This window comes from Eubalaena glacialis, chromosome 20, assembly GCF_028564815.1.
Source record: "Eubalaena glacialis isolate mEubGla1 chromosome 20, mEubGla1.1.hap2.+ XY, whole genome shotgun sequence".
Taxonomy (NCBI): Eukaryota; Metazoa; Chordata; class Mammalia; order Artiodactyla; family Balaenidae; genus Eubalaena; species Eubalaena glacialis.
Genome location: NC_083735.1, coordinates 48909383 through 48930723, shown reverse-complemented (window position 1 = coordinate 48930723; position 21341 = coordinate 48909383). Strand labels below are relative to the sequence as shown.

Below are 21341 nucleotides of genomic sequence, written 5' to 3'. Positions count from 1 at the left end.
ATGACTCAGAAAAGAGAAAGGACTAAAAGGAGGACAAACAGACCAAAAGGAGGAGAGATGAAAAGAAGAAAAGCGTTTCTCCCTGGGCATGGAATCGAGTTATAGAATCATGTAACAAATACTGTTCCCGGAATACTGGAATGTTGCCGTTCCGGCACGTGCTGCTGAGGATACAGAAAGGAAAGACAAGGTCTCTATGTCAAGGAGCTCACGGCTGAGTGAGAGGGACGGACCCCCCAGACCCAACCTGGCAAATACACGGTTCTGGTAAATAGGGTGATGCAGTTATGTGCTGTGGGCCATGGGAGCACAAGGGAGGGGGGCAGCTTCATTTTTAAATGAAGGTTATGTCTAATGAAATTTTTTTATTGAAGTATAGTTGACTTTCAATTTTGTGTTAGTTTCAAGTGTACCGCAAAGTGATTCAGTTATATACATATATATATTTCTTTTTCAGATTCTTTTCCCATATAGGTTTTTACAAAATATTGAGTAGAGTTCCCTGTGCTCTACAGTAGGTCCTTGTTGTTTATCTACCTTATATATTGTAGTGTGTGCATGTTACTCCCAAATTCCTAATTTATCCACCCCCACTGAAATTTTAAATATATGTCCTAGAATATTTCAGGATTCTGAATTTTATTTTGGAATCTAGAAGAGTCATAGATAGATTATTCCAAAATATTTAAAAATGACATCTGGAACCAGCAGTAAAGTTTCCCCTCTGAGTTATTTATCATCTTCAAATTACACCTGGTTATTTGGCCTAACTAGTGAAGGTACAGGGCAGGAAAAAAGTAAGAAGGGGAAAATATTCACATCTCACCACGGTCCCCAGTTTTTCAGAGGATGAAATAAAGTACTTAAAGGCTTCGTGCTGAAAAAAACATCCCCAGCCCACTGGGGAGAAAGTCTTCTTTGGACCATAGCTGGGGAGTCAGTGAGACCTGGTTCAAAAGGCAGCCCCACCCCCCAGCTGTATGACCCCAGGCAGCTCCGCGGGCCTGTGAGTCTGCTTCCTCGCCACCCATAAAACAGGGGCGATGGTGCGACAGCAAGGGGCAGCGTGAGGACTCCGGGCCGGCCAGGCACCCGGTCAGGCACGGCCACGCACGCGCTCTCAATAAACCACTGCGCCTTTAGGGTCGCACCCTTTCCACCTGCAGTGCAGTCCTCGCTGAAGATCGGTTTGGGATGTCACCGAGTGAGGATGAAAGCCTCCCTACTTTCATACTTCAAAGCTTCAAAAAAGACAAAGTTGAAAGGGGCTTCAAACAATTGTTAAGTATTTCAGGGAAGCCAGGGTCTGCAAACTGTCTCCGAAAACCCTGTGGCCTGGACAGCCTGCTCAGTTCTCCTCTATTAGAGCAGCTCAGGCTGCAAGCCTAAGGCTGGATCAGAATTTAGGGACCCTGACCAACAGTATGCACAAATTTCATATCTGCTAGGTGGTGCAGTAATAGCCCCCTATCTGTTCCTGCTTCTCTGTATCCACACCCTGGGGGAGCCCCTGCCCACACTGACCCTGGGCGTGGCCTGCAGACATCACCCAAAGACTTAAGTGCGGGCCCAGGGGAGCCTGCCCTGTCCTGCTGCACTTCGGAGCCCTGAGACCACCACCTGGAGACTCCCGGCTAGCCTTCTGAGGACGAGACCACGTGGAGCACAGACTTGCCCTCTGCCACTGAAGCCCCACCCCGGGCACCCCGACGGGCCAGGAGGCCATCCCAGGCCATGCGGCCCCAGCCAAGACACCGGCTAACTGCAAAGACCAGCCGGGCTAGCTCCCACCAGAAGAGCCACCCGGGTGACCTCCCGAACTGTGAGACAGAGGTTTCCTTTTCCCAGCTGCTAGAATTAGGTGGCTTGTTATATAGCAAAAGCTCACAAATATACTATCTTCAAAAGGTCTGTAATAGTCCATCCCTTTACTTCCAAACGAAATCCTTTAAGACTAATCTACATTTATCTTACTCTTAAAAATTCACAATTCTAGCTTTAAAAAAATCCACAATTCTGATTACTACATTTACTCTGTCATCTCCACTATCACGTTAATCAAACTAAAATGAAATAGTGATATGGTCTGATGATAAAATTGCTAAAATGTAAGTGCTCTATGTATTTCATCCTATAATTGGAAACAAATATAAGTGGCCTTCGATGCTACAACTCTCTGTGCTAAAGTAATGACTTCTCCATCCTGGCCTTCAGAGTGATTACATGGGCAGAGTTCATAGCCTTTCAGTCTGTCTTAATACTTCAGAAATGGATTAAGAGTACCATTTACACACACATGAGCAGAGAAATCTGACTCAAAGAATAAACCACTTTTTCTTCAGCATTTTTTGCAAGCTAAAAATATATATACACATAGTAGCAAGTTCAAGACAGTTCTTTTTTAAGCCTTTGATAAACAGCTAATTCTGCATAATTTATAACATAATTATATCAGGACTATGAGAATAAAGGCAGCATTATTACTGCTGTTGTTTGAATACTTATTTTAACAGAGTTAATTTTTTAAGTATCTTAGAAGTCTCAGGGGAAAATTTATCCTCACCATACATTCCTAATAGTCATCCATCTAACAAACACTTGTTAAACAACTGCTTCCTGCCACTAAGAAACTCCCAAGCATTTGTAAGATTTGAACAAACGGCAGGCTGCCCAAGACTATAGCAGAAAATGGTGTTAGTGACAGTTTTACATTCAAGAGGCTTATAATCTGATAGGAGACATGACAGTATATATATAAACGTTCTACCATATAAGAGGGTAATCAGTAAGCATCCCAAAGGGTAAAAATCCTTTCCAATAGGAATCTAAGAAAAGAAGAAGAGGCTTCTAGTTGGGTTAGTCAAGAAAGGCATCTTGGAGAAAGTGGCATGTGAATTGAGCCTCTGCCTGCTGATAAGCTTTCAACAGTAAAAGGAGTGGAAAGAACATTATACAGAACCAACAACATGAGCAAAGACGGAGGAAAAGGAAGGCTGTGATGCACGTCTGTAGAATGTATGTCTGGGAAATGGATTTCAGCTCTATCAATTAATAGCTGTTTAGACCACTAATAAAGTTCCTTAATTTCTCCAAGTTTATGCTGTAAAGTGTCCAATGATTGTGTGGAGTCCAGAGCAAGACTGCCCGGGTTCCTTCTAGTTTCATCACTTAATAGTTCTTGACCCTGGGCAATTACTCTCTCTGTGTCTCAGTTTCATCATCTTTAAAATGGGCATAACAATATACAAATTTCATAGGGTGATTATGAAGATTAAATGAGTTTATATTTGCAAAGCATGCAGAACAGTGCCTGGTGCTTAATATATAAATATTTTGTTAAATAAACAAACTCATGTTTATGCATACATAGCAAGATAAGATAGATAGTTAGATAGCTAGACCAATAGACAGATGTGTATCAATACAGAAATACAGATATAGCTGTATCACCAAGGACAGAACGTGTATGTAGTAGGTGCTAGATATATTTAATTTTTTCCTTCATCTGAAGTTCACAGAGCACTGTACTAGAACACAAGGGTCAGCCATGTTTTCCCGTGCCTCAACATTAGCCTCCACTCAGAAGATCAGAGACTGTCCCTCCTCTTCTCTCTTGGGGCAACCGTTGTGCACATGAGATGCTAGGTTTAAACTGCTAGACAGACACAGCACGGCTGCCAGATTCAAACAAAGCTGTACTAATGTCTCATGTAATAAATGCACCTTCATTGGAAAAATAAGCATAGGCTCATTAAGTACAATCGGAACCTCTATAATTTATTAGTATTCAAGCTAATCTAAAACAAGAAACCTTAAATGTACTGTAATTTGAGATTTCAGGGGAAAAAAATAGACTTAAAGCCACATAATTCAAAAGGTAGGTTAATGAAATCTTACTAATTCCAGTCTAATTTGGCTTCAAGTAGTTATATATCCAAACTGAAAACACTTTTAAATGCAGTTTTATTACTTGAACCTATTAACAAATATTAAACTGAGTTCCCTCTGTTTTTAAGATGAAAATACAGATTATACTAAAAAAAATAATACTGCTAAAAGTACTTGAAAATATTCTGCTGTGTTGAAATAAGTAAAAACTTTCTGCAATCTTACACTATTTGTTTCGAAACCTCTTTTTCATAGATAATGCAGCAGTAAAAATTTCACCCACCACAGATCAAACTGTATTGTCAATTCCACACTGGTGAACAGAATGTGAATTAACAAGTTATGCTGAACTGCTAATCGTAAATGCCCACTTCTCAGTCGACTCCATCCAATTATAGGAAAACTATTAAGAATCAGGCAACAAGCTACTAACCTCCAAAACCTTCTGGCACATTAGCACTCAGTATTCATTTCTGTTATTCCAGCCATGCTGTTTCACAAGCAATTAAGCCAACTTCAACAGCTCCTACAATCTCTTTCAGGGTAAGGACTAAAAGAGGGCTGTAGGTGAGCTCTTTAATACAGCCGTGCTGCTGGGTTCATTCGAATCCCAACTTCACTACCTACTAGCTTAGCAACCATAGGCAAGTTAACAGACTGTTGTAAAAATGAGTCAATGGACATACAACACTCAGAACAGTACTTGGCATGGATTTTTTAAAAAAATATTTATTTTACCTATGTAAAATAATGATGAAGGGGAATTCCTGTTTGAACCACCTGTACATAGTAGAGAATCTACTTTGGGGCTCTGGGTTTTTATAGGAAACTTGCAGGGTAAAGCTGAAAGAACCCTCATAATAGCAGCCCAAGGCTGCCAGTTTTACTAATAATAATTTCAAGTAAGTTCTCATGGCTCCTGTGTTCCATTCTCAAGTCGCCAAGCATTTGTAAGATGCCTAAGTGTGTGGGAAAACACGACACTTGGTACCAGTTTACCAAGACAGTTGGGAAATCAAGGATTTGCTTTCTAACTTTTAACAGTTTCGTTGTAAATGGATGTGGTCTGTTCTCAACCAGACACACTGAGAAGTGGTCACTTCGGGGGTAAGCAGTTCAAAATCAACCTCAAATTAGAAGAGCTGAGATACTCATAAGAGATTCTAACTTCACTTGGCTACAAGAATCCGGTAGGTGGCTGGTTTCAATAGGGGGACAGAGCCTAGTCTCTTGAGATAAATGTACATGATTCTACCTCTCAAGCACTGTATATTTCGTTTAAAAAAGTGCTCCAATGAGGGCTCATTTTTCAGAATATCAGCAATAAACAAGAAAACAGAAGGATTAACAACTCAGCTCTTAAAACTGCAATAGCCCAGAAATTATAATAATCCAAGAGGCCATTCTCAGAAACACAGAGACCAGTTCCTTTACACAGACCCTGGTTCACAAAAAGAAGCGTGGACAAACGGTACCAGGGTATTGGGGTTGATTGTAGACTGTGAAACAGGAGACAATTATCCATTTTAGACCTTAGGGCTCACATTGTAAGACTCGGTTTCTTCTTTTTCTTGACATTCTCTTCCTGTCTCACTAATTGCCAGGAAAGGGTGCATTTCCCAGTTCTTCGAGTCAGATCTGTTTTTTAAAAAATGCTCCTAAAAAATAACTAAAAATTATTCTTTTTAGTTTCACTAATTAAGATCCTTTCATGTCAACTACATTGAAAGGAGGAGTTCTTGATTAATCCAGATTTCTTTAAGGCTTAACATGGGGAATACAGCCAATATTTTATAATAACTATAAATGAAGCATAACCTTTAAAAATTGTGAATCACTATATTGTAGACCTGTAACTTATAAAACATTGTACAACTATACTTCAATTTTAAAAAGTAAAAAAAAAAAACCCTCTTTTTAAATAAGATGATGGACACGTAAAAGAGTAGCATATTAATAAATTCCAACTAACACTTTGATTTTGAATAAGAAAATTCTTGTTATTATTCAACTCTAAGATATGATATTGGATTATAGGATAATAAACAGCCAGTTAGACAAAGGGTATTCTAGTTGTTCATACACAGCCTATCAGAAAAACATGCAAATCATGATGTCGGACTAGTACTTACTGTTCTTTGTGTAAAAGTGTTAAATAAGCCATATCTTCTCCTAAGAGTGTAGTGGTAGGCCAGTGTACAGGAAAAATAATTAAGATAAAACCCCGAACAATATCCAAAAGAATCTCTCTGAGATCATTCACTAAAGTAATCTCTTTCAAAATTTAATCCTGGGCACTGAAGAAAAGGAGGAATCAATCACATTTAAGTTATGATTCTTTAGAATGTGTTGGACAATTCTGAGACACACTGAGAAAAAAAGTATTAACAACAGCCAAGAGAAGACAGCAGCTAAAACTTAAGGGTCAGAGATGAGATCAAAATTAGAAACATATAATGTCTGGAGAACCATCCATATAAGGGTATCTTTAAATCAGTAACTAAGTTAGGATAATCCACTAGGCAAAATAAACAGCTGCCATCATCGGAGTGGCTGATTCTTCATCTCTCATTCAGAAACCTCTGTACCATCTCAGGAGCCAAATATGACATGACTTTACGCTCAACAATGTTTGGAGCTATTGTCAAAGCTGGTCTCGACTTTCCTAGTCCCAGATGAGAAACTCATATACTTTGATCTTTCCTTTTTATAAAAGTACAAAAAAGCAACAGTAGAGGATGAACTTTTGCCGAGCCTTCCTCACCACATCTGGTACAGCACATTTACTTACACTCTCCAACCCCGTGGACTTTCTGATTCCCCAGAGTAGGCTGCTTTCCCCTCTCATTTACTTATTCATCAGACTTTCAGGGAACTTGTTAAGCTGGTGCCAAGCATGAGAAAGGTGAAATAAATAAGGATCTTACCTTCTAGGAGTTCAGTGTGGTATGGAAGACAGACACAAATAATTGTAATACAGTGTAAGGCCTATAACAGAAGTTTGCACAAAAGAAGGGTTGCAACTGTCTTTGGGACTTGGGGAGGGTCTGCGACGGAAATGACCAGGCAGAGAAAGAGCGAAAGGCATTTGAGGCAGAGCAATCAGTCCACGCAAAAGCTCGGAGCATGTTCTGAGAATAGCAAAAACTATGTGCCCGGAGTGTAAGTGACAGGATGTGAATGGGGGAAGAGGCAGAAGATTAGGCTGAAAAAGTCGACTGCTGAGGTCCCTATGTGCCATGCTAACTCGGTGGTCCACTGTCCTGTAGCCCTGAGGCTCTCAACTCTGGCTACACATTAAAATCTCCTAGGAAGATTTAAAACAAAATATTGATGTCTGGTATTTGTTAGTATCAATTAATTGGTCCAGGATGGGGACTGGGCATTGGTGTTTTTTAACAGTCTTCCCATGTGACTCTGTTATGTGGCTGGGGTGAGAACAGCCACTACAGGCAACAGGGAGTCAACACAACTGTATGCACAGGATGGGGGTGTAAGGACACTAAAAAAAAATAATAATAACTGGGCAACAGTGTGAAGAGTAGATCAGAGGCACAGAGACCAGGGGAGGAATGTCAATGGACAGGTTACCGAATACAGTCGAGAGGTAAGAGTCTAAGCCAGTAGTTAGAATCACTTCCAGAGATTCTAAGTTAACTGGCCTGGGTGTAGGTACTTGTTTCGTTTTTAAAGCTAACTAGATAATTCAGACAGAGTTAAGAACCACTGCTTTTTACAGTTCATTCTCTTCCTTCCTTTCTTCCAATCTTTTACAAAGAGCTTTTTCTTTATCAGTTATTTTAAGGCTACATTTGGGAAAGCCAAAACCGATCAACCAGCTGACCCTGTCCCCCGTCTATAATTCATATCGTCCTTATGTGGACTTTTGATGCCCAAATTAAATAAAGTTACGTAAATCCATGGCTACCACAATTAAGGACCCTTCACATGTCAAAAGAGTATTTGTAGCTTTACCTGAATAATAACTTATCATTTATTATAAAGTTTGGAGACAATGATTTTATGAAACATCTTAGGATGCCAATCATTATGTTGGAAAGCAAAAGTGCCAGCACTATTCTACCGATTATCTGAAATTTTGCCAGACATTAGTCAATTAATGGACTTTCTGGTTTTTTGCGCTACTCTAAGTATTTTTAAAAATTCAGCTCTACCACATCGCAGAAAATTGATAAAATGAAAAACCATTGCATGAACTATCTCCCCCAAATTTAGTATCTGAGAACAATTATATGCCCAAGAAAATTTTTAATAAAGTATGAAAGGGGATTCATTAACAAAATGAAATATTTATTTAGTACATATTACATTACAGTACAAAAAAGACAGAATTCTATACTTTGGACGCATGCCGCAATTTATACAGATAGTTTAAAACAAAGGACAATGTATATTATTTATATTATTTATAATGGCTGGTATTAACAAATAATTGCCTTTATATATATATATCTACAAGTGTGGACGGCATTAGCATGCATTTTCAAAGAAGCTTACAACGGTCCATCAAAGGAGTTTTGATCCAGGAATTGCACTCCTAAGCATTTATCCTACTGAAATGAAAACTCAGGTCCACACAAAACACCTGTATACAAATGCTCACAACAGCTTTATCTGTAACAGCCCCAAACTGGAAACCACCCAAATGTCCTTCCAAAAGACAAAGGTTAAACTGTGATACATCCATACCATGCCAGTACTCAGCAATAAAAGGGAACAAACTACTGATACACGCAACAGCATGAAGGGATCTCCGGGGCATTATGCCAAATTAAAAAAGCCAATCTCAAAAGGTCACATGCTGCATGATTCCATTTATATAATAGTCTCAAAATGACGAAATTATAAAGCTGGAGAACACGTTAGTGGTTACCAAGGGTTGGTGGGTAGAGGGAAGGTTATAAAGAGGTAGCAAGAAGCCTTGAGTTGATGGGTCAGTTGTGTATCCTGGTTGTGGTGGTGGTTACACAGATCTACACGTGATGGAACTGCACACACACACACACACGCCACATATACATACACACCCACACACCACATATACATACACACCCACACACACACACCACATATACATACACACCCAGTCACACACACACACCACATATACATACACACCCACACCACATATACATACACACCCACACATAGTCACACACACACACACCCAGTCACACACACACACCCCCCACATATACATACACACCCACCCACAGTCTCACACACACACACCACATATACATACACACCCACACAGTCACACACACACACACCACATATACATACACACCCATAGTCTCACACACACACACCACATATACACACCCAGTCACACACACACCATATACATACGCACCCACACAGTCACACACACACACACCCCCACATATACATACACACCCAGTCTCACACACACACCCCACACATACACACCCAGTCACACACCCCCCACATATACATACACACCCAGTCACACACACACCACATATACATACACACCCACAGTCACACACACACACACCACATATATATACACACCCACAGGCACACACACACACACCACATATACATACACACCCACACAGTCACACCCACACACACCACATATACATACACACCCAGTCACACACACCACATATACATACACACCCACAGTCACACACACCACATATACATACACACCCATAGTCACACACCCCCCACATATACATACACACCCACACATAGTCACACACACACACCACATATACATACACACCCACACAGTCACACACACCACATATACATACACACCCATAGTCTCACACACACACACCACATATACACACCCAGTCACACACACACCATATACATACGCACCCACACAGTCACACACACACACACCCCCACATATACATACACACCCAGTCTCACACACACACCCCACACATACACACCCAGTCACACACCCCCCACATATACATACACACCCAGTCACACACACACCACATATACATACACACCCACAGTCACACACACACACACCACATATATATACACACCCACAGGCACACACACACACACCACATATACATACACACCCACACAGTCACACCCACACACACCACATATACATACACACCCAGTCACACACACCACATATACATACACACCCACAGTCACACACACCACATATACATACACACCCATAGTCACACACCCCCCACATATACATACACACCCACACATAGTCACACACACACACCACATATACATACACACCCACACAGTCACACACACCACATATACATACACACCCATAGTCACACACACCCCCACATATACATACACACCCAGTCACACACACACACCACATATACATACACACCCACACAGTCACACATACACACCACATATACACACACACACACCACATATACATACACACCCACAAATAGTCACACACACACACACACACACACACAGTGCATGTAAAACTGGAGAAATCTGAATAAGCTCTGTGGATTGTACCGAGGTCTATTTTCCGCTTTTGTTCTGGTACCAGTTGCCTCTGGGGGAAACTAGGTGAAGAATACACGGGAACTCTCTGTATTTTTACAACTTCCTGTGAATCTAACCATTTCAAAACAAAAAGTTTAAAACAAGTTTGAGGGAATCATGAAGGTGGTGACTTAACTTACAATAAACCGTTTTTCTTCATCTAAGTGAAGGTATAAACAAGTAACGGGAGATATACCAGATGGCTAGAGAGGAAAAGATGACGAATAATATTTACTGAGCGTTTATCGTGCACCAGGCACTACAGCTGATCTCATTCAACTCAACACTCAGTCCAGTGAGGTGGTGGCTGCTAAGCAGCCTCACTTTTCAGATGAGTAAACGGAAAGGTAAGAAATTCAATCAAGGTCACACAGAGGGCAAGTAGCAACAATGTCAAAGTTAAGACCATCTCAAAGCAAAGAGGATGATTATTGTATCAAGAAGGGTTTAAAAAGTAGCTTAATATATAGGTAGAGTAGGTGAAATACTACAGATGTAAAATCTTAAATATGCCCACAGCATACCTGCTGAACAGTATGTCTTCCAAGAACTTAAATCCACAATACACATCAGCCCTGGATAACTGAATGCACTTGACCAGAGATGTATTTGAAACTGTGGTTATTTTTTATTTATCTTTTAAACTTTTTTTTAGAAATGAGAAGAAGAGTAACATTGATTTCTCCTCTTTAAAAGGTGCTCGCTGAATGGAAACAGGTAGATAAGAGGGAGCCAAAATTCGGAAATAATACAAATAAGGCACTCAAGATGGGGGGAAATAAAGCTGATTGACTGTCACAAAGCCTATTCATGAAAGAAAAGGGAAAGCTTGCAATCTCGTCAAATGCCAGGCAGGATAGTCTGAATGAGGTTAGAATAAAACCAGAATCCTCATACAATGAACAACAAGGGCTAGCAAGATGAATATTTATTTGCAATAAAATAGTTTTAAATACAATAATGCAGTTAAGGTTGGCTTCAGTATGGCTTAGAAAAAGCAAAAGGAAACTTTCTGCCCTTTATCACTCCATCCATAAATTCAATGCAAATAATAAGGGGGGGGGGGGTCGGGGGGGTAGTGGGTGGCAGTTTTAAACAAGATTGGCCACAAGCTGACAGACAAAGCTGGGTGATAGGGACACAGAGATTAATTCTCAAAGCAGCTTTTGGGACCATTGGTGCCACCTGCACCACCAGCCCTGATCACATGAAAAAAAGCAAAAAGAAGGGAGGCAACTACAGTGATAAACACATCACTGTTTTCCCAGGTCAGGTGGAAATGCTCACTCCTCAGAAATCTGCTTAAATATCCTTAAGAAAGAGTCAGGGACACCTAAAATGTAAAATGGGCAGTCCTTTTAACACTGCAACTTTTCCTGAATGATCAAAGAATATTTTCATAAATACAGTTTTTGAAGACTGTTCATCACAGGCTTGTTTACAATGGTGAGAAATCTGATACCTAAATTATCATTAAAGAGGGATTAAATATATTATGGTGTACTCTTACAGTGGAATACCAAGCAGCTATGTAAAAAAAGGAAGACAAGAACCCACAATAACAGGGTATGGCAAAGGGAGACAGGAACCAGCTGAAAGCTCTCCAGATGGCCAAAGCTGGAACAATTTGAGCAATACAGTAGTGTTGTGTCAGATTATAACACAAGTATAAATACCCATTGGTCTACACTGATATAAGTAAACGACTGGATAAATGAATACCTGGGGAGAACAGACAAAGCTCCTGGGCTGCAGAATTCCAAACACTGTAGGTAGGTACCCTGCCCCGCCCCAAAGAGGTGGAGCATGGCCCCCGACTCCTGACGTGGGTGCTGCCTTCTTCCCAAGAGCACAGATGCGAAGGGGAGAAAGAGAGAGTAACTTTGCAGTACAGACACCTGACAAGCGCCGCCTCAGTCAGGATACCAAGGTCAACGTCACACAGACAGCAGGCACCCTTGAAACGATGGGATGAAAATGGCTCTTGGCCCCAGGGGTCTCTCTCCCCCAAACACACAACCCCAGTCGAACTGTGAGAAGAACATCAGCCAAACCCCAGTTGAGGGGCACTCTACAACAGCTGACTAGTATGCCCCCAAACTGTCCAAGTCATAAAAAACAAGAAAAGTCTGTAAGAAACTGACACAGGCACGGAGAGCCGAAGGAGACCTGAAGACTGAAGTATGGAATCCTGGATGGGATCCTGGAACACAAAAAGACAGGAGGTAAAAAAGCTAAGGAAATCTGAGGAGGCATGGACTTCGGTTAATAACCATCTATCAATGCTGGCTCATTAGTTCTGACAAACACACCACACTAAGGTAAGATGTTAATGATCAGGGAAACAGGGAACTCTTTGCGCCAGCTCTGCGATTTTCCATAAACCCAAAACTGTTCTAAAATAAAAAGATTATTTTTAAAAAATGAAAAAGAAAAATTTTCATGAAGATGTAAACTTATAATGCTGTGGAATGATGGCCAATATATAATAAATGAAAGAAGAATTACTAAACAACATGCATGTTATGAATCTATTTTTGCTTTAAAAATATACATATATGTATTTATACACCAAAAAGTCTGGAAGACCAACCATACACCAAACCACGTATCTAGTGATTTTCACCACCTCCTTTATACTTTTCCATAGTATTTGGTTTTGTTTTTCCACTAAGCATTGGCTACTTTTAACACTGAGCCTCATTACTCCCACGGTCAAGAACACAGTTGTTTTATTTTTGGGAAAAAGTAGCTGTACAACATAGAATTAATAGAGACCACCTTAGCTCAAAATAAGATGCATTTATAAAACAGCTAAACTTTACTTTTTCAAGGGAAATATTTTAAAGGCAGAACAGAAAAGTGATTGAAAGCATGGGATTACATCAGACCTGGAGCACAATCCTGGTTTCACCATTTACTGTCTGTGTGACCTTGGGCAGCTCAATAACCTCCCTCAACATCCTCACTTTCACAGTGGGGAGATGTAACGCTCACCACAAACCTATGCATCTGCAGAACTGCCCTAACATTTATCTGCCTATTTATTTATCAATATAAACACATATTGCACATAATACATAAATGTATATTACATAAATGTATTTCATAACCTCAAATTTTATTAGAAAATTACCTGACTAGTAGCAAAGAGTTCGATATATGTCAAGAGTCTGGCCCTACTGAGGCTCCATAATGGTAATTGTTGTTGTTATCAATAATATACAAAAATCCAAGAAAAATTAAAACACTATCAGAAAAAAATTTCATTTCTCAAAGTATATAATATGGAGCACTGAAAGACAAAACCAACACCTCAGCTCGTTCTACACCATCTGCTGTGATGTCCCGAAGCCCTCTGCTAACTAGACATTCATTAGGGTGATTAAACGTGTTAACATGCCCACAGGACTGCTGTGGAGAATCTTCCAGAGAATACAAGTGAAAGCCACTTGTCTAATCACAGCCAGCTTACACTAAACTTTGGAATATTAATGCACCAAGTCTCCCTTGCTATGGAAATGAATGTAACATCAATACAAATTAACACCAGCCATAAAATACAAACTAAACTGATTTAAATCCCTTGACTGTAAATAAGGAACTTTAAAGATGCTTTAGACAAGACATATATTTTGATCAAAATTCTGGGCTGGTAGTTCTATCCCAATACTGATATTTAAAAATTACCCCAAATACAACACTTATAATACACAAAATTACGACAGAATAGACAAGTCTAATCATGCTATGAATTAGTGGACTTTTATAACAAGACTCAACAACCCAGAACAGAAGAAGTGAAAAGTTTACCCGGCCTGGTTTATCCTATGGTCTAGGACATAGACCCAGATTTTAAAGAAATTAATCAACCATAATATAAGCAAAATAATATTAAATCACTGTGCCAATTTTTTCTACTACACTAGAAAATGCAGACTGTTCAGTTTGGTTCTGTTAAAAGAAGTTAATTTAAACAGCTTTTAAAATAACAAAAACATAGATATAATCCAGGAACTAAATTTAGGTTCATATATATAACCCAGTGTTGTGATTACAACTCTACAAAGACGGATTTTATAACACACTCCAAAGCGTCTGTATCCAATAAATCTTACTCCAATTTTCCTGAGAGCAGTTGTTACGGAGATCTAGCCCAGTGATGTCATTCTAGCTCAAATATACTTAACTGTAGCAAATTTTAAGTTTGAGAATGGATGTGATGTATGGGAAGAAATCACCGTCACTGAGAACTACACCTGGCAAGTAGACTAAGCGAAATAAGCTTCTTTTGGTTAAAAAAAAAAAGAGTGGCTTGACTACAAGGTTTTTAGTAAGGTTAAGTTTTCCTAAAAACTATAAAAGCAAATTTGAAATGGGAATTCCAAGCACGTGGGGCAGCAACATTATCTACAATAATAAGAGTATGCTCATCTGCAGTGTTCTCTACCGGGTGTTTCCTTCTCCAATTTTTAAACAATAACTGAATAATGGACCATACTGGCACCTCGTATATATTACCTCATTTAATCTGTGTAACATTACTAGACAATTATCACCATTTCAAAGTGAAGACACTGAGCCTGAGTGCTTTCAGTAAGTTGCCCAGTTCACACAGGTAATAAGGAGAGACCAGCAATTACTTCATAATCACAATACATACACACGCACATCCCCCGTTACCTACACATTATATCTGACTTTTTGAGGTTTTTGACCTCTACTTTCTGACTCTCCCAATTAATCTCTGCGTATGACAGCAGCTACTTACGTATATTTTTGCATCTGCCCTACTGTATTGCAGTCGTTCACTTATCAACATTTCCTACTCAATGATGAGCTTCCGGAGAGAATGGCTCACACCTTGCTCATCTCTGTAATCCCAGAACACAGTCCTGTATTTAGCACATCTGCATGCATTTCTTGTTAGTACTTAACAGTGGTTCTGATGTTGATTCTGCTAGCTGCTCATGGGTGGTGAACATTACAGAACCAGCTTCAAGATATCTGCCAACCACTACCTCAAGGAGGGCAGACGCAGGCAGAAAGGAGATTCAATATGATCAGCCTGAATCTGTAGGGCTGTTCTTAACATAGCATTTAGACACTACATTATGTGGCATATAGGGTTTTTCTTCTTCACGTTGAATAAAGCTGCATCTGCACTCACATTAGTCCACCTCCAGTAGTTCACTGCACAAAACGAAATTACAGGACAGCACGGCACTCATAGTGCATGCAGGAATGAAGGAAAAATACACGACAATGTAAACCATCAACAGCAGAACGTTAAGATTTTGCCAAAAAGCTACCTTTTCATTACAACACGACTCCAGAGTCCAGAGGGGCAAGATCACACAATTTATACGCTTTCCCACACAAGAAACTAACAGGGTTGGTTATTCATGACATTTGGAGACTGGTACGGTGTAATTACAAAATGACACAGGTTAATACTTAAGGAGACATCAAGTCTCTCAAAATAAAATGAATATTTAAAAGATTAAGTATCTGTTTTGTTATTAAAGTCCTGGAACTTCAAGGAACATATAAAAATACAGATGACTTGGTACTCATATTAGTTAACAGAATTACTGATACTTTTTATTCTTTTAGGGGACCTTTTACCTACTAAATGTTAGAGTCTGCGGTTTGTGGTTTCCGTTTTCCTTCCAGTTATAGAAACTGACTGCGAGTCCTTTTGTGGTATTTATCTTTCTCTTCTCATCCTCCATCCACCCCTACCCCCAAACCTGCTTTGGATGTCTGTCTTCTTTAATTTTTCAAGACAAGGCAGTGAAGTGAAATGGCATGAACTCTTGAATAAAGAGTTAAAAATGTTAAAATCATATGTTAAAATCATATGACTCTCCTCTCTTTAAAGTAATATTAGTCTTCTAGAATACCAGTCTAATTCTTCGAAGCAGAAAACACAGGAAGCTCAATGTTCCAAGAAAAGTTAATAATAATTGATTCATCCTGGCTACCCAGGAAATACACAGCAAGGACCTGTGTTCTACGCAAATACAGACAACAAAGCCGTCTAGAAATACCTGCCACCCAGGGACAAGGAAAATAGAAAAAGAGCTCACGGAGCAAATGCACAAAAGGTACAGGAAGAAAACAGCATAAATGTAGGGCTGAGCAGGAATCAGAGCTCCATGAAAGCCATGACAGATCAGTGAGCTCTACAGACAGAAGCAGACGGAGGTGGTGGAGGAGAGGTCGTCACCGACGCGAGGCGACAGAAGTGAGCAGAGGCGAGGAGGAACCAGGCAGGGGGCGAGAGGACAGGAACTGAATTACAAGAGGGGACAAGAAAGAATGGCGGGGCCGGCGAGGAAGGAGGCGTGCCCAAGGAACAGACAGCATTTTCAATGGGAGACTGAGTCATAGAAAAAGGAAGGAAGGAGGCAAAATGCAAAGACACCAAACAAGAAATTCTGGACAAATGAGGAAAAATGTAAAAGTGAGACCAGGTGATAAATAGGTAGGGTAGAAAGGCAAAAACAAGGATAAAGTAAAAGAAACCTCTGGGAAAGGAAATATTAAAAAAAAGACAAATGGTTTCTGGAATTTCACTATATTAAATTAAATTTTTAAGCCTGTTCTTTTGTTTGTTTCTCTCTGCTGGGTAAAACTTGATTGAGAACAATGGTTTCCACAATCTCCAGAGGAGAAAAGTATTGATGAGGTCAACTGACTTAGTAGCAAAAGTAAGAAGAGCTGAAAACAATAAAATTTACTTATGTCAGTTAACCATCTTAGCTCTAATCCACAAACTAATTTTCTTTCTTTTTTTTTTCTGTCAACTTGTTTCATCCATACCTATTTCCTTCCTCCTGTATTATCTTTATTTTTTAACATCTTTATTGGAGTATAATTGCTTTACAATGATGTGTTAGTTTCTGCTTTATAACAAAGTGAATCAGCTATACATATACATATATCCTCATATCCCCTCCCTCTTGCGTCTCCCTCCCACCCTCCCTATCCCACCCTTCTAGGTGGTCACAAAGCACGAACTGATCTCCCTGTGCTATGCGGCTGCTTCCCACTAGCTATCTATTCTACATTTGGTAGTGTATATATGTCCATGCTACTCTCTCACTTCGTCCCAGCTTACCCTTCCCCCTCCACGTGTCCTCAAGTCCATTCTCTACGTCTGCATCTTTATTCCTGTCCTGTCCCTAGGTTCTTCATAACCTTCTTTATTTTAGATTCCATATATATGTGTTAGCATACGGTATTTGTTTTCTCTTTCTGACTTACTTCACTCTGTATGACAGACTTTACGTCCATCCACCTCACTACAAATAACTCAATTTCGTTTCTTTTTATGGCTGAGTAATATTCCATTGTGTATATGTACCACATCTTCTTTATCCATTCATCTGTTGATGGACATTTAGGTTGCTTCCATGTCCTGGCTATTGTAAACAGAGCTGCAATGAACATCGTGGTACATGACTCTGTTTGAATTATGGTTTTCTCAGGGTATATGCCCAGTAGTGAGATTGCTGGGTCATATGGTAGTTCTATTTTTAGTTTTTTAAGGAACCTCCATACTGTTCTCCATAGTGGGTGTATCAATTTACATTCCCACCAACAGTGCAAGAGGGTTCCCTTTTCTCCACACCCTCTCCAGCATTTATTGTTCCACAAACTAATTTTCACACTGACACATACACATCAATGACCTTAGTGACCAACTGCTTTATTTATTAATCACAAAAGCTTTCTCTCTCTCTCACTTTTTCTCTCTCTGTGCTTAACAGTATTTGGAGAAATCCCTGCTTCTTACTACTGCCCTAAAAAAGAAAGGGCAGAGTAAGAAGGTGACATTTACATCAATACTGCTAAAAAAAAAAAAAAAAAAAAAAAAAAAGTCTGATGGAAGCTTAACACAGGGTTAAAACAATAACAGTGAAAAGATGCAAATTTCTACTACCCACCTTATTCTGGACTCCTACATAACTGAAAACAGAACACAGAGATCATCCTTCATTTCCATCTAGAAACAACAGAGAAAACAAAACACTTAACAAGAACATAAAAACAATAAGGAAGAGCCATTCTGAAAAAGAAGGGAAATTATTCTACTCTTAATCCTAGGAAATAACCAAGGGTAGAAGAGCTACCGTACCAAAGGTCTATTTATGAAGCTGTAATTCATATAACTCTTTATTTTTAAGCTGAAAAAATATAGTCATCAGATTTTCGGTCCAAAAAACTGTGCAAGAAAAAAAGGCACACACAGAGGCTGAGAAGAAGATAAAGGAAGATGAACCTAAAGCCGCAAAGCTTTGAACAATCACTGAGAAGAAGCAGTTTCTCAACATCCCGCGCCTTGAGGAATTCTTCAGTGAAAGTCAATTTCTGAGGGCCAACATCCTATTATAAGCTCCCATTTCTCCTATTGTATCTACTATTTCTCTATCCACACAGATTGAAACTCTGATCGTAAGCAGATTACCAGCTTTAGCAGCAGGGGAAAAATAACTCAAATATTATACACAAAAGCAATGGGTTAACAAAGACAATGTAAGAAACATGTAAAGAAATATGCTAGAGTCTTGTTGCTCATATTTGCAAAACTATCTTCTTTCAGCTGCTCAAAAATCCTAAATGGCATTGGGCCGATTCTTGAAATTTGCCTTTTCTTCAGTTTTGTGTTTTTTTTAAAACCATTCTTCCATGAATATCGCAACGGGTCACTCGGCCATACAGTCCATTCACAGGCATCTGACGTGATTATTTACTTCTGGAAACAGCTGCTGAATTCCAAGGCACTGGGACACTTCTTGAAGGAACAAACCTGGTTCTCTGGTCTCTACTGAGGACACGGTGAAACTAGGATTCTCTGAACTCAGCGATGACACGGAAGCCAAGCTGTGCTGTTTCCAAGGTAAGATGTCTTGAAAAAAAAAAAAAAGCTAAAAATCAATCAGATTTTAAAAACAAAAAGACTCTAATAAAGTAGAGAAAATTCTCACACAGTGTTACACATTCGCTAAGACTGAAAAATAAGTAACTCAGATAAAAAATTTCAATCCTTCACTTCAACTTTAAATCTATTTTCAAAAAAATTTTATAGGGCATCACAGGTTATACAATAAAAAATACTGCAAATAATTGACTGTTCCTGAAATTAACAAAAAATATCCATTAAAATTGTAAAGAAATTCTGGTGACTGACGTTTTGATGTTTACCATGGCCAGGATAGAAGATGGGCTTTGAGAAAACACTATTTCTCTGCGTTCATATCTTATTTGGAAATGGTATGAACAAGCATGATTTATACTGAGCTATAAAGTGTGCTACAGAACTGATGACCTGGAAAATTTCTTCTAGCCATAAAATTCTGAAATTGCATACTATCTGGTGATAAAATCTTGACACCACTGAACCAGCTGTAGGCAAGCCATTTGACTTTGCCCTGATTTTCTCATCTATAAAATACAGGGCTGGTTCTTCTTACATGGGGAGATGGGTACTAGGATCACCTGAGGATGGCTTAAAATACAGATGCCTGCCCAGCTCTAGCTCTAAAGAGCTCTAACCTCTGGGATTAGGCTAAGGCATCTGTTCCTGTTACTGTATAACGAACCCTGGGTCATTCTGTCTACACTCATACTTAAAGAACCACCACACTAGGTCACGTTCAGGATGCAGCTCTACAGCCCTAAGAGTCATAAAACAGGGCAGTAGGGATGCCATTACTCCAGCTTGATAGGTTTAAGACAAACTGAATCACTGTGTCATTTTCTCCTTCCCTAAAAATCCCCCGTTCAGAGAAGATGCCAAAACTAAGATTAAGGCTAATGTGCCAATTGGTTAAACACTTCAATGGAGATTATTTTTAGCCCAAATTGTCCCAACTATATCCTTGGATATTTAAATAGAACACAACCGCAGGACGATATTCACAGTCATAAGCTGCTGCTCTGACAGGCCATCCCAAAATATGAGCTGATGTTAAAATGATAGCAGCAACATGCCATTTCTTACTCAAATTATAAAGCTGCCCCCAAGACAAACGTCACACCCCCCTCCCCAGCAGAAGCGAAATGTCACACAGAACACCGTACCTGCAGAGCTGCTAACCGGGGCTGTGGCCCAGGCTTCACCCCAGGGCACCTCCTCCTCTGATTCCTGGACAGCGGGTATGGTGACATGTGTGCTCCCCTATCGGCCGAGTCATGTGGATTCAATGGGCTCTGTTGGTGCCCAACACCCCCAAAATAATATTGTCAGCTCCCGACTAAAGGGATACAAAACTGGACTTTCAGAGTATACCACTTCCCTTCATCTTGCTGGATTTTGTTTGCAGGCCCTCATCCAAGTCCACATGGCTTCAAAGTGACCTCACTCCAGGTTTGTCACCAAACCAACAGTGCCGTTAAGTTTTTTTCCACCAAAGAAATATTGCTTGGTTGGAAGAGGCCTCCGGGCCCCAAGAGTGTGCTCTACTGTCCAAGACAAGCTGAAAAAGTGGGTCAAGATTTCACAAAAGGACAAGACAAACGGACAGATGGGCACCAGAAGCCTTCAGTATTGCTCCCATCCTGGTAAATTGCATTCACTAGGGGTTTAAAAGTGTTGAAAAAAGAAGAGCTCTTTCACATGAGTTATTTGACACTGAATTAGTATCTTAAGCAGTCACTGCCCTTTGTCCTGGTGAATCACTGCCCTAGAATTCAACACCTACCAAGGGTCCTAGTCCCCCTCAGCTTTGAGGTTTAAAATTTGGTTTTTCTCCTCTTGCCTTCAGTCATTTCAAAATACAGTCCCCTCAACCATTTCATTATCAACCTCTTCTGCCTGGAAAATCCAGCACTGTTTCTGCAGCTCAGAGTCACTGCCACCATGTATGCTACCTTGAAATTTT

At 39.8% G+C, this 21341-nt stretch overlaps 1 long non-coding RNA gene across 1 annotated transcript; it reads right to left on the bottom strand.

The window, feature by feature from the left end:
- Positions 1-12571: 12571 nt before the first annotated feature.
- Positions 12572-20701, bottom strand: LOC133081330 (uncharacterized). The gene is made up of 4 exons (XR_009698780.1): positions 20542-20701; positions 19268-19366; positions 18405-18463; positions 12572-12652 (listed from the first exon to the last, which is right to left on the bottom strand). It is a non-coding gene; the product is annotated as an uncharacterized LOC133081330 (long non-coding RNA).
- Positions 20702-21341: the final 640 nt, after the last annotated feature.